This window comes from Vipera ursinii, assembly GCF_947247035.1.
Source record: "Vipera ursinii genome assembly, chromosome: 5".
NCBI lineage: Eukaryota > Metazoa > Chordata > Lepidosauria > Squamata > Viperidae > Vipera > Vipera ursinii.
The window spans coordinates 31,091,380-31,104,568 of record NC_139518.1 but is presented as its reverse complement, the minus strand read 5'-3'; the positions used below and the strand labels follow the sequence as shown (position 1 = coordinate 31,104,568).

At 34.9% G+C, this 13,189-nt stretch overlaps 1 protein-coding gene across 1 annotated transcript in view; it reads right to left on the bottom strand.

The window, feature by feature from the left end:
- Positions 1-4,485: 4,485 nt before the first annotated feature.
- Positions 4,486-13,189, bottom strand: part of IRS1 (insulin receptor substrate 1) — a 48,341-nt gene continuing 39,637 nt past the window's right edge. The window contains exon 2 of the mRNA XM_083365051.1: positions 4,486-5,612. The gene's annotated coding sequence lies outside the window, so the exon portion shown is untranslated. The remainder of the gene's footprint in view (positions 5,613-13,189) is intronic.

Sequence of the window (13,189 nt, the reverse complement as noted above, 5' to 3'; positions counted from 1 at the left end):
GTTCTGCTATACTGTGACTATATTCATCTAGCTTATTCTTTGGGAGTTGTTTGGAAATCACACTAATGAATTATGCAGCGACATAAAACAATGACATGCAATTCTAAATACATTTTATATGAATTGTACAATTTGTATAACTTCTACAAATGATTATGGAATTAATTATGGTGGAATGGAAGACTTTCCCCTGATGGAAGGAGAACTCTGTACATTCCTGAAAGTATAGATGCTATCAATAACATCCTGAAACAAGAAAGACTAAAAAAAAAGTTATGACAAAGTTCCAAGCTAGTCATTCTCATGAAGAATGGTGAATTATCTACAAGAAAAGTCAGGAGCACAGTCTCAGGAAAAGCACCCTCAATCCCCCTTTTGTTTTAGAAGTTATAAGTTATCCTGAGTCCTTTGGGAGAAGGGCGGTATATAAATAAAATTATTATTATTATTGTTGTTGTTGTTATTGTTGTTGTTGTTATTATTATTATTATTATTATTATTATTATTATTATTATTATTATTATTATTATTATTATTATTAACACAGTCTGAGGTGGAATATAATTAGACCAGAACCTAATGTACTAAACATTCAAAACAATTGATGGAAACCAAAGATTATTATTTGCAAAGCCAATAAACACATAATAGCAATAAAAATTTATTTCATTGGTTATAGATTTACTGCTATAAATATGAATATTCTTACCTCAATAAAATCTTACTTTTTCTACAGAAGAATTTATAAACCCAGCTTGCTATCACTAAATTATAATTGTTTTATTTTAACAAAGCTCACCAAGAAGGTAAGATGCAAGCAAAGGTAGAAAGATGCAACAATGGAAGTCAAAGTCTGACCAAATCTCAAAGAGATGTTTATATACCCAACAATAGACCATCCAAAATATATTCAACCAACAGCTATGTTCATGAATCATGTATTCATTAGGGCAGATCAAAGGTGCAGCCATCTCCCTTCTGTCACATGTGATCACGTACTTTATTTTTTATGTTTATTTTATTTTACATAAAAAGGAGGGAATATGTAAACAAGAAATTAGAAAGAAGTATTGTAATGCATACTTTAAAATCAGTGCATTTTAAACATACATTAAACCAGACCTTGACCACACAAAATCTGATCAATCTTTCTATGATGTTAATAAAAGGTAAATATATATAATTAGAAGACAGTGAATGTGTATCATTGATTGCCAGTATTTTCTTCTTTTTAAAAAAGAAAATGTGTGTATGTGGGTGGGCATTCTAGTTGGTACATCCCATGCATGACAAATCCACAAGTCACAAATTGCAGATCTTTAGTATAAAATTCAACATTGCATTTCAACATTAAACAATGTTACCTTTACCCAAACCAGAATTAATAAAATGATGGATAGTAAATGTAAATGAGGAACAAAAGGGCAAGCTCACAGTGTATGTTTAAGTCTTCTCTCCCTCACTGTGCACTGTCATGATAGTCAGCGCTATCTAAACATTGTGGTCACCAATAAATATGGAAAAATATGTTACTGAATTAGTTTCATTGTAATATCATAAAAACATCCTTCATATAGTTAAGACCCTTAACTATTGATATATTTAAATGGAACAGGGGTGTCAAACTCAATTTCATTGAGGGCCGCATCAGCATTGCGGTTGCCCTCAGGGGGCTGGGTGGGTGTGGCCTGGGTGGGCGTGACCTACTGGGTGGGCGTGGCTAAAGTGCGTATGGCCTACTGGGTGGGCATGGCCAGTTCTACATCATTCGCATCAAGGGTGCCTATGGGGGCCTGGGCAGGAGTGGGACAGATCTGAGGGTCTCTGGCAGGAGGAGGGTCTCTGGGCCAGGGCTAAGGCAGTGGGGGCCGTTCCCTCACTGTTTCCAGGATGGCTTCGCGGGCCACATGAAACCACTTCGTGGGCCGGATCTGGCCCCCGGGCCTTGTGTTTGACATGTCTGAAATGGAATGTCCCAACTTTTTATTCCAAAGTTCATTCAGTTAAATAATATATATCCTAATAATACACTTTGTCTATTAAAGAACTGGAGATTTGGAAACTTTCAAAAGATTTTCAATCTGATAGTAATCCAAGAATGTAAATCTGGACCACATTGTGAAATACTGTAAAAAGAATTTTTTTATTTCTGCAATATTTTAGACAATTCAAATTATTTTTGCAATCACTATTACAAATTTGATAATCTAAAATTTTAATATCCAAAAAGATAAAGACTTACCTGTAATATTGCTCATCATCATGCTGTCAATGTTTTGAGTTCAAAAATAGTGTAGTTATGAATAGCACTTAACATGCACAAGAAAATGGATTCCTTTTTCTGATGAACAGAATCTCCTAAGAAGGCTTTGTAAGATTCTGTTGTTTTTTTTAACTGGAGCACATTATAAGAAAGAGGAAATATATTAGCCAGGTCTATAATGTTGCAAGTTAATAAAACGGATTAATAACAAATAAAAATGGACCCTGAATAGAAGATAAACATTAAGTGGATAAAATATAACTTTGCTTGAACACTTTGTATGAAAATTACCCTGACCTTAAGGCTTAAGCCTAATGAACCAAGGGAGACTGGAAGTAACAAATGATATGTTTCAACAGATAATTGATTATCAGGCCTTGTTATTTTAACACTGTGGAAAACATACTTGTTCCCCTTCCTTAATTTAATTAAAAATACTTCAAAATTAATAGCTTCAAGGGTGATGAAAAGACTAAATCTTTAAAAGTCACAGAACTAAAAGCTGATGATATGAAAATAAAGAAGAAAGCTACAAATGTAGATGTCTGCAACAGGGACAAGGGAGGGACAACTTGCTGTGACTTAGGTACAGTACAAACCATAAAGCAAGGTATAGCTGTATTAATCTGACACAGATTTGTATCAGTAAGAGACAATCTAGGTATACATTAATTAAGAAATTTTTTAAAAAAAATGTTAAAAATATTGTATAAAATGATATCTCATTAAAATTTCCACTGTCCATTGGGTGAAAATTTCCATTGTCACTTAATTGTTAAATACATTAATCTGATGTAAACAAAAAAAGCAAGCCAGATATTTTCAATCAATGCCCATGCAACATTTTTGAACTAATTTTGGAATGGTGGATTCATTCACGATGAAGTCTGTTCCTAAAATGTGCTAAGATGTAAATTGTAGACATTTTTTGCACAGTAGATTATACTACGTTGCTGTGATTCCACTTGCAGGAAAAAGAAGTATTTATATTCTCAGGTTGTGTTGTCTGAAGATTATACACTAATCTTCAGAAGTCCATTACTTACCACAGCTTTCTTAAATGACTCAAAATGTTTCTAAGCACTGAAGATTATGATCTTATGACATACTACCCCATGATTAATATGGCTCATAGAATTAAAACAAGTTTCCTGCATTGGCAAAATATTTTCAACCAAAAGTTAACCACAATAGTTTGGTTCACATGACACACTGGGCTAAAAATTGTCTAAAGGCAAATCTGCGTGTCTCCAAAGCGCTTCTATATGTGCTGCTTTCAGCCTTTGATTTGTAGAGAGGGAAAAAAACCTAATAAATTCTATAGGTGAATTTACACCTAATTTTAAGGACATGGTTTGGATAGGCTAGTTTTCTATCAATTTATTTAAGACTTTTAAAACAATTGTTTTGAATACATTGCTTATATCTTGCATGTGTCTTCTTTTAGTAATCATATTGAGATTTTTTTGGTATTAATAGTTAAAATGAAATGATACTATGTGCCTGATCTATGTAGATGATTCAAATTTGATGTAGACATAAAAATTAGCTTGCCTACTTCAATTCATATGGTTGTGAGTTTCTGTACTTTTAGAAGTTACGGGAAGTCACTGTAAAATTTTCACTATAATGGCTATGAAGAGGATCCCATTTTATCAGATTGGGAGAAAATGGGAATGTAGGTTATCAATAGGGATGCAGTGGCTCAGTGGGTTAGGACGCTGAGCTTGTCGATCAGAAGATTGGCAGATTGAATCCTGAGTGCCGCGTAGCAGTGAGCACCTGTTACTCGTCCCAGCTTCTGCCAACCTAGCAGTTCTAAAGCACGTAAAAATGCAAGTAGAAAAATAGGGACCACTACGGTGGGAAGGTAACAGTGTTCTGTGCGCCTTTGGTGTCTAGTCATGCGAGCCACATGACCACAGAGACGTCCTCGTACAAACGCTGGCTCTTCAGCTTTGAAACGGAGATGAGCACCGGCCCCTAGAGTCGGAAACGACTAGCACGCATGTGCGGGGGAACCTTTACCTTTACCTAAGTTATCATTAAGGAATGCAAGGTATCACTGACTTTTGACAACCAAGACATTTTATCACTCAATAATATTTGAACTATCATTCCTATTGTAATAAATTAAGAACATCAAATACAATGAGATATATTGTGTATAAAGAGAGAACCAATGAAGTAGGATAAATAAAGATAAAACAGTTCCTAGTTTATTATGTATAGAAAGAGATTTCCAGAATTTACAAAGGCCCACATATTTCATTCCAGGAATAATTTCATTTGAAGTATTTGCCAATATTTCAGATGTTTTTCTTTGTACCTATATAACTTTCTATGTATTTATATATGTGTATGTATATATACACACATACCTATACACACACATATAATTTTATAAACACACACACACATATAGGGGCACGCTGGTGTGCACACACATACATACGTACAATGGAAGACTTAGCTTTATTTTTCTGATATTGTCTATGTTCCTGTGCAACCAACAATTTCAAATTCACACTTGCAAATACCATGCACAAATAAGTTCGCCTTTTCATAATGTTTCACAGGAAGAATAAAAAATATTATATTTTTAAAGAATTCAGCTGAATTGTAATTATTGATGATATCAGTAAATATGACTATACATCCAGGTTCATGGGCCATTGATCCATATAATATATTCTGAATTACAATCTTAAAAAGAATAGTACCCTAAGCTATTCTTAAAATGCCTTTTTAAGCAATTTCCCCCACCCATCCCACTCTGTTTATAACAGAATATAGTATACCTCAGTTCCACATCAAAAAGGATGTGCTGTAGGAAAAGTTACATTTTAATTAAAAAAGTACATGTATAAATCAAAAACCTATGTTAAATATTTAATACTCTTCAACCAACATTAACAGTTTGTATGTAATAATTTACACTTATGATTTGTCATACAGATTTTTCAGCAGCAAATTAAAATTTTATGTTTTACATAGATGAGCTAGAAGTATACCCACTCTCACTATATTATAGTGGTGGGCACATAGGTTTACTGTTGCCAGTTAAATCTCTATGATATAGGAGGAAGCAATCATAGACTCATTGTCCAGGTGTCACAGTGCTTTTGCATGGCACACACAAACAAAAAATATTTTTTTAAAAGAAACAGAATGTGCAGTTCAGTTAATTAACTCCTGAGGTTTGTGTAAAGTAAACAAATTGAACTGGATGCATCGTACCCATCTACTGGGGAAGAAGACTGAGGTCCTAGTTGTGATACACAAAACCAAGTGTGGATACCCATGAATTGAAAGAAGAAGTTTTTCTGAGGTTGTATAGGTCATCATTCTGAGAAAAGAAGAAAGAAATATTATTGATGTACTTGTAATGCATAAATGTATACAAGTTTATAATTACATTTCTCATAAATACATAGATAAGTTTAAAATTCCTATAAATATAAGTCATGGAATATTTTCTGAATGAGAAAAAATACAGTAGATAACATATAACCAATTTATATATAACATGATGAGAAAAACTGAACAAACCATATTGCATAGCTTTATATATGAATCCAGACTATTTACGAAAACTGCCACAATATTCATATAGCTTCTTTAGGATGTTATAAGAATTAATATTGCAATAGTTATGATCTGCACTCACAAAGCAGATCCATCCTAAATTATGTTACATTATATTACATTACATGATTTAATGAATCTAATCAGAGTCCTCTTTGTGGGGGAGATGGGTGGTTTTAGAAATGTGAGAAATAAATAAAGGAAAGATAGGTAGCTTCAGGTTGCAGAAACTCTTGAACTTCAAAGTTTCAAAATGAGCAGAAGAGAACAGTAGAAAAGGACTATGCATATCACATTTAGGTGGGGGGAAAAAGACACCGAATTTAAGATACTACTTCTCCAAGGACTAGAACAGGGGTCGGCAACCTGAAAAAGGAAAAGAGCCACTGGGAACCGGTTCCATCACACATAAAAAAAGTGGGAGCCGCGTGCGTGCGTCCATGAAGGGGCATGCGCAAAAAACATTTTGCACATGCGCAAAATGGTTTTTTGTTGCGCATGCGCGGATGTGCGCAGTTGCCATTTTTTTTATGTGTGATGGAACCGGTTCCCGGTTGCGCGACGGCGACGGCCCGTTTGCAGAGCTACCGCCTTCGGCAGCCTGCAAACGTGCCGCGACAGCTTTCTCAAAGAGCGGTGCCGCTGCCCGTTCATGCGAAGGTACGCGCGCACCTCTCCAAAGGTTTGGGGAGGTGCGCACGCACCTACGGTCATTCGGAGAGATACACGCGCACCTCTCACAATGGGCAGCGGCGCCGCTTGTTGGGAAAGCTGTCGCGGCCCGTCTGCAAAGCTGCCGCTTTCGGCAGCCTGCAAACGTGCCGCGGCAGCTTTCCCAAAGAGCGGCGCCGCTGCCCGTTTGCGCGGAGGTGCACGCGCACCTCTCCAAATGTTTTGGGAGGTGCGCGCGCACCTCCGCCCATTCGGAGAGGTGCGCGTGCACCTCTCCAAATGGGCGGTGCCACTCTCCATTTGGAGAGGTGCGCGCGCACCACTGCCCGTTCGAAGAGGTGCGCACACACCGGGTGGCTGGGAGCCGCAGGAGATGGCTCGAAGAGCCGCATGCGGCTCCAGAGCCATGGGTTGCCGACCCGTGGACTAGAAGATGGGGAACAATGAATTAACTATAAATACAGCCAAAATTCCTATGCAATGGTCAGATTTCCCATCTTATCAACCTACAGCTGCCAATTTCAGCTGAAACCAATCCTGAAGATTTTCCCTTTCCAAATAAATGGTGTCCACGTCACACTTGATTATACACACATGCACACACACGCATGCACACACACATTTATACATACTTACAAGAAGCCACTTTAAAAAGGGTGACTTGAGAATCAGGAGAAGAATTAATAATTACTCAAATGATCTGCCTATGGAAAAGGTACCATATTAACTGGCCTCCATCAGCATTTTGGTAAGTTCCTTGCTCACAGACATGGAAATTATGTTCATATATTGAAAGAGTTAACACATAAACACACCCACACCTCTCCATAACTATGGGTCAAGAGAAAATAGCAGGGAAAGGAAGGGGAAAAAGTGGGGGACAGCAATGCTAGATGGAGAGGAAGAGAAAAATTAGAATCATATGTTTGGAAGGAATCTTGGAGATCTTCTAGTCTACCCCAGGACTGGAATTCTCATATTATCCAAGACAACTGGATTGGTCAGCAAATGATAAAAAAAGCATTAAGAATTATACTTCCTATGGGAGACTTTCTCAAGCACTCGCTAATGAATGAGTATGTGAATGGGCAATGTGGTTGGCCCTAAGTTTTCAAAGCATCTATACCTTTCAATAAAGATAAGATGCAATCATGTGTACTTTCTACCCAATCCTAGAGTAAATAGGACATTTAGGGGGTGACAAAAATTGCATGGAAGACATTAATTCTGAGGAGATAAATATTGTGAGCTGAACATACTTTTTTAGTTTCTGTCTAAAATCATTAACAAGTATTTTAGTAAACAAGTAAAAGAGTCCTTGGACAAAGAAAGTACAGTAAATGTATAAATTAATGTAATTATATGAATACCTACTACACTCATTTGATAATATTTGTCTTATTTTGCTACTTTCTTCCAATCTCCATAATGTTAATCAAGGTGTGGATGAGTTTCAGGAGGCAAGATTCAAAGCTAAGCATTGTGGATCTATAAAACTACTACAGAAATCATTGTTCCAATAACTGCACAAAAATTATCAAGATGATAAATGCAAATAAAGATAACCAGGACAAGCAACAAGTGCTGTTGCTTGTGTAATGATATTATTCATCTTTTTTTTGTGTAATGATACTATTCATCTTTTTTTTCCTAGTCCTTGGAGAAGTAGTATCTTAAATTTGGCGTCTTTTCCCCCCCCATCTAAATGTGATATCCATTTTGCCTTGTCTCCATCCTTCTTCCTCTTTTCTTCTCCAACAAATAACTGGAATTCTGTGTTTCTGGTCAATATTCATTTTTCGCTGTTTTGTTTGGAGTATTCGTTTATCACTGTTTAGGTTATGCCTGAATGTGCTAAACCAAAAATCATGTTTAACAAATAATGGCTGTAAACATGATATAAGTCCAACCACATTACAGACTTCTGTATTTCTTCAAATCTTCAAATGTTTGCCATTTTAATATACTGTACTGTAGGTGAATGTTATTAATATTTTGTAGAATGAGCTCAATTTAAGAGTACACATAATTCCTTTTTAGTCAGAAAGCTATCCTGAAGTCCTTTGTTAAATGGAAGAACCAAATTTCTGTTTAGGAATAGATACCCATGTAGATGAGGGTATGATGCTGGGATTATTTTAGAGATTTTACAGAGGAACACATTATAATATCTGAAGGAACTGTCCACAATTCAGCTTGGTTTTTTTACTGTTCTGTTATTAATATGTTACTCCTTTCAATAGAGATATGTAAGGATTGAAAGGATTGTCTGTGCTACATACATTTATTTGCCCAAGAAATCAAATTTATTCTGTGTGGTTCTTCACATGAACTGGAAGCCTGGTATAGCATGGTATGTGGTATAGCATGAAGGATTTCAAAAGAATTTTCTTGCAGATCTTCTCTACATTTACAACTTCCTTCTGAAGCCTCTTACCAATCTACAGGGGAGTTCCGCTTAGAACAGCTATATGAAACTTAATATAGAGTCACAGCTTTAAACTATGTTGATCCTAAAATTAGACAGTGCTACCATACTTCATTAAAAGGGCCAGTGACAACGAAATAAATTGCCTCATTTAAACTGGGAAGGGTTTACTTTTCATATTTGGCTGTTTTCCAAAACTGCTGAATGAAGAGTTTGGTGCAAGAACAAACTGTACTCAGCATGTTTTTAACCTGGGATGAATATGTTATCAAAGTGATAGAAAGTGAAATGGAGGGTTTTGCCATACATGTCAAACCCTGTTGCTTTAATGTATTTTAAATACGGTAGATAAAAGCAGTGTTAATTATCAAAGAAAAATACATTAGGCATTTTGCTTGAATAGCTCAACTCTCTAATCATGATAAAAAGAAGAAAGTTATGAGAATACAAAATTAGCAATTTTTCTAATTCTTTTTTCTTTAAAAAATCATATTCAATGTCATTTATTATTTACACAAAAGGCTATTCAGATCCACACTAGATTTTTTTCAACCTATTAGAGTTGTTGAACTTTCATTTATAGAATCAACTAGCTAATATGGGCACAGACTGGAAAATTCCCACCTACATTATCATTAAAACAGAATCCTGATGACCTAAATTTTGTTTGTGTGAATGTTCTGGGAGAAGGCTTTATGGTATCCATAGCAGAACATCCAGATTCAACCATAGTTCCATTCCATACAGCATTAACCTTGTGAACGCTCAGGCTTCCTCCTTCTGTTATGTATTCAAGATGGACAGTATTTAATATTTTATTGTTATGTATATGTAGGGGTGTGGGTCTATACATATGTTGTATATAGTATGTTTTAGGTGTGTGTCATGTATGTGTTTCACTTTGAGAGCAGGCAACTAAATTTCATTTTTGATGTGTGCTGTTGTGCCCACAGTAAAAAAAATGACAATAAAGATGATCTTATCTTATCCCTCAAGTTTTGAGATTAATATTCTAAAAAGATAGATAGAAGCCATGAATATATTACACATATTATAAATTGTGAATATTCAATGACACAGCTCAGGCCAATCTCTATTATTTCTAGAAAATTAATCTCACATTCATGAACTATGTAACAAGATAAATGTCAAGATCTTGACATTGTTAGATAATTTGCCTTACAGATAAGATAAACTACAGTACACTACAGAACATGGAAATTAAGTCATATATTTCTGCCAATCCCAGAGTTTAAATGTAAAGGTTCTTTTTCCAGGTTCTTTTGATTAACAGATTTGGGGCACTTTTTTCTAAACCTTGACATTAGAATCTATCTGGTCCTCTATGATCTGAGTAGCACTGGATCCCACCTCACCAACTCCAGGTCTTACTCAGGATATTCTGAGCTCTAAAGCAACTAATTGTGGTCTCTAGTAAGCAGGTACAAGATTTGTTCACAAAGCTATCAGTGAAATCATCAACAACAAAAGAAACTTGGATGTTTTAATTTTTATTTAAATCATGCAAGATTTCAAAAAAGAGTAAAGAATATTATCCCATCATCAAAATGGGATAGCTCAGTCTTATGCAATATTTTCTTAATGTTTCTAGACTAAAGTTGCCACAATATTATTTATGGCTTTATATGTCTTTTTACTTGTTCAGGGAACCTGCTACTCATTTATAATTAGAAATACAATACAAGATAGCCAGATTACAGTAAGATTGATCGTGACTGAAATAGGGTTGGTAATCTGTGATAAAGCCTAAAAATATAGGAGACAGCACTTTAAAACTTTATTCAAATTTGTCCTTTTTACTAATTGTTACTTCTTCAAATTATTTTAAAACCTCTTTTTTTGCTTTCAAAGTCCACATTCTGGATACAGAGGAGAGTTAGATATATGATATGAGAGAGTTTACAAGAAGGCAGGATATATTAAATAGATAGAAAAATAGGGACCACTATGGTGAGAAGGTAACAGCGTTCCGTGCGCCTTTGGCGTTTAGTCATGCCGGCCACATGATCACGGAGACGTCCTTGGACAAGCGCTGGCTCTTCGGCTTTGAAACGGAGATGAGCACCGGCCCCTAGAGTCGGAAACGACTAGCACGCATGTGTGGGGGAACCTTTACCTTTACCTTTAGATGATATATAGAGATGATGGATGGATGGATGGATGTCACGTTGGCATTAATATTTTTAAATATAGCTACTTCTCATGAGTAACAAGATATCTTTCTGCTGATAATATCATTGCATAGTTTTGCACTAAAAATCCTTATGAAATTTGCCACACTAACCATTTGTATTCTTCTGGGGAACCTAATAAAAGACTAAAGAGAAATCAGTTGCATAAGAATTATTATTTTAGATGAACTTTTCCAAGCTAGCTCCTTCCATGTGTGTGGGAACAGCAGAACCTAAATTTAGCAGAAAATCTTGAGCCAAGTTGGCAAGGAGATTTCTAAGAGTGTAGTCCCAATATATCGAACAAATTAAATATGACCAGTTATTGGAAGATCAATAGTTATTCATATTCACCAGAATGTGACCAATATATTGAAATGACCCCTTGGCTAATAGAAAAATTCTGAAAGCTCAGCTAGTTTTAACAGTATTTAAGAGTATCAGAACAACTACAGAACAATGTAGACTCAAATTTACTCACAGACACAATATTGCATTCATACACCAGAATATTCATGTGTTTATATGACATTACCATTTACTGAATGCTAACTGGGAAATTGATCTGAAATTTAAATGACTTAAAATGCATTATTTTTTAAAAGGGAAATTTCTTTCCTCATTAAATCTAAATATTTACACTGAAAGAAATCATATAGAAATTCTTTTTAATTAAGTTTGAAACAAAGAACAATAAAATTCTCCCTTCTACTCCACACGTTCTTTTTTACCCTTTTTCTTTTCCTAGTTTCCCACTATTTTTATTTTCCTTTGAATTTTATATTCTGATAAACTAATAAAATTAATAAACCAATAAAATTCTCAGTTTTTAAGTCAGCATTTGGATATCCCAATTGTTTCTTATCAACAAAAATCAATGCTGCCTTAACAACATATAACTTCATGTACAAGACAGGACTTTTAAGGGTTTTTTTTTTAAATTCCAATATGTTGTGGTGTCATTAAAATGACTGACATCATCGCTGGCAGCTTCAAAACTGGGTAAACCATTTCCCACTCACCACAGGATTTAAACTGGATTCTCCAATAATAGGTGCTTGCAATTTATTTTATGGAAATTTATGGAAATAATTGGTAATGCGAGAAAACTGCACTTGAACAAAAAAACTAAAACAAAAAACCAAAACTTCATTTATACAAAGTATCTTTGACGAATAGTGTCTGTTCAACATCTCCTGCAAAACGCATGCAGAAAGGATTGTTGCTCCCCATTTTCAAAGTTGTTCAACAGGAGGGTGTGACATTCATGACATAGTTCCCGCTACTGTTGCAGAATATATATATTTAAGATAATCATGTATTCAATAATGAAAGCTTGATTTTCTTTTCTTATAGTTTCTAAAAGATCATAAACATTTGAGCAGTACAAAATAAGTTATAAGAAATCAACAAAATATGTTGCTTATTTTTAAGGACTGAATTTGTGCTGAATTTCACCAATGTTATATTATAAATCTAACCTTTTTCAAAATCATATTATAGAATGGGCTATTCAAATAAAAAAACATTAGCTATCTGACTTCTATAACTGCTTGTCAAATGGCAATGCAACGGCTGTTGCATTCAGCAAGCAGCACATCAGAGGTTCAGCAAGCAGCACATCAGAGGTTCATGAAAACCATGTTCTATCAGTACCTCCAATTTAAATTCTACCTTTCTCTTGGTCTTTGCAAAACAATCTGGTCTCATAACATTACAAAAGTCTGTTCCTATCAAGCAATGATCCTACCTCAACCAAACTTTATACCATCTGAATCCACTTTGAAGCTCAAAAAGAGAGGGGGAATTGTTCATATTGTGCAAAGCTTTGAGGTAAACAGAAATACTGAGAAGAAATTCACAAATATATCCAACAAATAAACATATGATAACATATATAAACAGTTCAAATGCTTATAGAGCTGTTTTCTCCTATTCAAATAAGTCTCTTTTCTGTACAAGCATATAAGCTTTTTGGTTTTATTACCAAAATATTTTGAATTTCAATAGAATTAATGCAGAAGCAGCAAGGTATTATTTAATCAG